Source organism: Podarcis melisellensis, assembly GCF_964234715.1.
Source record: "Podarcis melisellensis genome assembly, chromosome: 13".
Classification (NCBI taxonomy): domain Eukaryota; kingdom Metazoa; phylum Chordata; class Lepidosauria; order Squamata; family Lacertidae; genus Podarcis; species Podarcis melisellensis.
In genome coordinates this window covers 9,456,898-9,461,128 of record NC_138545.1, presented here as the reverse complement: position 1 = coordinate 9,461,128, position 4,231 = coordinate 9,456,898, and the positions used below count along the sequence as shown (strand labels likewise).

The following is a 4,231-nucleotide window of genomic DNA, read 5'->3' as shown; positions in this document are numbered from 1 at the left end:
CAGTACTTCTGTCTTGTCAGGATTCAACCTCAATCCATTAGCCGCCATCCATCCTCTAACACTTGATGAGTGCACACTTGATGAGAAGGCAGGATGTGTAGAGTTTGGATTCCATATTAATAGTCTCCCTTCTTATGCTCACTGATTTATGCAAAGCTACAAGACATTGGGCATCCTACTTAAGCCTTCAAAGCCTCACTTCTCACAGCACATTAAGTCCCTTTCAGAGCCAGAGCATTGCACCACTATGCCGTCTTTATTGCCAATGCTCATTGCACTGGCTGCCTCTTCCTCATGTGCGTTGAACTTTACATCTAAATCTTATTCCTTCCTTCATTTAATGTGGGTTTCATGTGGGCTGTTACTTTTTCTATCTCATCTATTTCTCACTTGCAATTCCAGGTGCCCTCACACAGATAGTTCTGACGCAGTCGGACCCAGTATTGAAGAAACCTGGAGAATCCCATAAACTCACCTGTGCTGTTACTGGATTTGATGTTAATGACAATATTATGGAGTGGGTCCGGCAAAAACCTGGAAAAGGATTGGAATGGCTTGCTGAGTACTATACACCTGGGACCAATCTTTATTCCCCTACAATCCAAGGGCGATTCACAGCCTCAGCGGACAGCTCCAACCTCTATCTGGAAATGAACAACCTGAAAGCAGAAGACACGGCAGTCTATTACTGTGCGAGAAGCACAGCAAGTGAGATCCCAGTAGACCTCAGACAAAAACCCTTCACTGCCTTTGATTTAGTGACAAATTGCCAGAGGGGGCAGCAAAGGGCCAAAAACTAGAAATGCAAGTTACAGAACACAGCCTTCATTCTTTGGCCTATCTTCTTCCTTACAGTGAATTGTTCCAGTTTTCCTGTTCCAGTAGAAAACAGCAGTTCTGAAACATTCAAGGCAACCAATTCCTCTGTGCTCACCATATTTCCACAACTAGTACCCTGTCCTCTCATTTCTAAACTCCCAATTGTACATAAAATCCTTCCTCACCACCTGCAGTTATCAGAGGTTGATAAAGGCACCATTCTTCCTCTTCTTTCCCTCTCCCTCATATAAATGAACAGTTCTCTTCTCTCTTGCATCCTTCTATTCTACAGTCTTCTCTTCCTCACCCCCTCACACCCAAGCAATTCCTTTTCCCTCACACTTTCTTGTGTTTTCCACAGTTCCCTCCCCTCTACTCTTCCTCACACTTTTATTCCCTGCTCTCTCCCCTTCTTTTCATCCCTTCCTCCTCATGCTTTGACCCATTGCTGACCATGGTGGATACACTAATGCTCCTTTATTCCCTTTCCTAAGTAGCTGCTTCTTTGAGATCAAAATGTGGCACAAGAACAATAATGTAGCATTTTGGGGTGTAAGCGGAGACATACAACCAGTAACTCAACGCTGGAAAATCTCCACAGCTACCATGTATTTTCCCTTGGTACTCAGGTTGATTAAAACAAAGGACAGCCAAACACTGCAAAACATCAACATGCTGAAGGTGATGGCATCATTGAATAAATGGCTGATTGAGAGTGGAGAATGGGAAGTGTTAGCACACTTCAAATTTGAAGTGAAGTGAATGGAACTATATGGAGAGTTTTCCCAGTCCCATTTGGCCATGTTGGCAAGCTAATTATTCTCTATATTCTTTGTTATGTGCTAAGCTTGGATCCTAGAGGATCCTAGAATGCAACAACTGATTGGCCTGCAGGAGAAGACCAATCAGGCTCCAGGAGGAAAGCAGAATCAGCCAATCAGACAGAACTCATTGTGTAAATAATGTATATAAAGGCCTGCGGTTTGGGGGGAAATTAAATCACCTTTTCACAAGCTGCAATAAAGAGCATGACATCATCGCAGGACTCCGAGTATATTTCATTCTTATTCTCTAAAAGCTTTGTTGGAATTGGATGCTGGGGTAGGGTGTGCCATTTTAGGGGATGAAACTTCATTTTTGCAAATTTCTTCAATGAGGGGTCCTAAGAATGTTTCTGGGTGTGAGAAATATCCATCCTTAGAGAAGAATATGCCAAATCAGATTACTCTGTCATCCATTGTGGGAATTGGAGCAAATGGATTCAACACTTTCAGAGTTCCCAGCTTCTGTGCCATGTTCTATGCACCTTGTATAAATCAAAGCCATTTATTTTCCTCATATTATTTCCAATGAGATATTATTATATTACATGCTTTTGTTTTATTCTGTAAGCCGGTCTGTGATTTCTTGATGAAGGGTGGAATAATAGTAATAGTAATAATAATAATAATAATAATAATAATAATAATAATAATAATAATATAGAGGAATACAGTCAATAAGACAGATGAACTGTTTTTCTTCCTCACATATCCCCTTAGCAGTGCAGGGTAACACAGAGTGATAAATATATTATTATCATGTTGTTTTCTTTTAAAGAACTCTACCTTCTGCTATACTTTCCATAGGTTTATATATAAACACCTGTCTAATTCAAGTAATTATATGGGTTTCTTACATTTGTTGAGGTGCATGTAATCAAATCTGTCACTCAGTCTGGGTTTTATAATGGGCTTTTGTAGGACAGTGTCAGAGCTGCCTCAGGTCCCAGCTCACAAAGGACCAACGCCAGTGTCTCTTTATATACAAAAGTCTTTATTGAAGTTCATTGCCGATGTTACATCCGTGGCGCGCAGCTCTACGTCTGTAACCCTAGACCGTCGAAGCTCCGTCTGACTCCTCCCCTCCTTGGCACCAGTTTAACAGCCGAGCTTTGCCCCACCTTTTCCGTTTTTCCCTTTGCTCCTTTCTCCTCTGGGTCCTCCTGCCCTCTGGGGTTCCACCCCTCCTCGACTCTTCGGAAGCGGATTCCTCCGATTCCTCCCCCCGTCTCCGGCAGGCTTTGGGACCCGGCTCCCAATCCGGATTCTCTGCTGGCTCGCGCGCCTACACATTTGAACTTGGCGCGCGCGCGCAGCCGGTCACCTTCCTCCTAACGGCTACACTGCTTCTGTCACTGCTCCCCCCTTCGGGGGGCTGGCCGCAGTTGACCTCCGCTCCGCCCCCCCACTCTCCGACGGAGGTGTGGTCAGTTCCGATCTGTGGGCTTCTCCTTCCCCCTCCCTAAGCTCGGTCGGAGAAGCTGGCCCGGACCTCCAACTGCCACTTTGAGACTCACCTCTGGCCCCCCTTGCCCTAAACCTGGGCGCCTCTTTCTGGGAATCTTCTGATTCACTGGAGATACTCATTGAATCTCTCGGGTCACTGTCATACCCTCCTAAGCTCCCCTCAGATTCACTCTCCAATTCCTCTTCCCCCTGTGGCTCTCCCCCTGAGCCCCTGACAGACAGCTATTTCTTCTTCCTTTTCCCCTCATTCCAGGTGGCCTCACACAGAGAATTCTGACCCAGTTGGAATCTTCAGCACTGAAGAAACCTGGAGAATCCCATAAATTGACCTGTGCCATCACTGGATTTGATACTGACAAATACTGGATGGGCTGGTTCCAACAAAAACCTGGAGAAAGATTGGAATGGCTTGTTCATTATGTATGCTATGGTTACACTGATTATTATTCCCCTACAATCCGAGGGCGATTCACAGCCTCTAAGGACACCTACACCTTCTATCTGCAAATGAACCGGCTGAAATCAGAAGACACGGCTATTACTGTGCAACATTCACAGTGAGAGAGATCCCAGTAGACCTCAGACAAAAACCCTTCCATTTGGTGGCAAATCATAACAAGAGATGGCATCAAAGAGCCACAAACCTGGGATGGCTTTTGTAAATCTGGGACTGTCCCTGAAAATAGGGTCTGCAAGTCATGTGTTTGGTATACAAGCCTAAACAGATCTGCTCAGTCAAAGACCTTTGTTGCTCTTTTATCCTGAGCTGCATGTAAATAAATGTTTAAAGCAGCAGCACACTCTCTGCCCAGCCTACAGCTGAACCACTTTCCAGTCAGTTCCTCTCAGAGCAAAAGAGGGAAACAAAAATGACACTTTGGCTTCAGTTTGTATTAGTTTCAGCAATTTGGGAGGTAATTTTATTCCTGCTTTGAACAAAGATGACTAGCATAATGTAGGGCTTCATATGTAGCAGATCTTTTAAATATGGATTTCTCCCCTTTCTAGGTGTCCAATCACCAGTCCACCTGGTAGAGTCTGGAGGGGATGTCAAAAGGCCTGGAGAGTCCCTCCGCCTCTCCTGTCAAGCTGCTGGATTCACCTTCAGCAACTATCACATGAAC

The 4,231-nt window shown here is 44.7% G+C and overlaps 1 long non-coding RNA gene across 1 annotated transcript; it reads left to right on the top strand.

Annotated features, from left to right (window-relative positions):
* Window positions 1-204: 204 nt before the first annotated feature.
* LOC309355921 lies at window positions 205-3,616 on the top strand. Its single transcript, XR_014162625.1, has 3 exons — window positions 205-296; window positions 403-704; window positions 3,361-3,616. It is a non-coding gene; the product is annotated as an uncharacterized lncRNA (long non-coding RNA).
* Window positions 3,617-4,231: the final 615 nt, after the last annotated feature.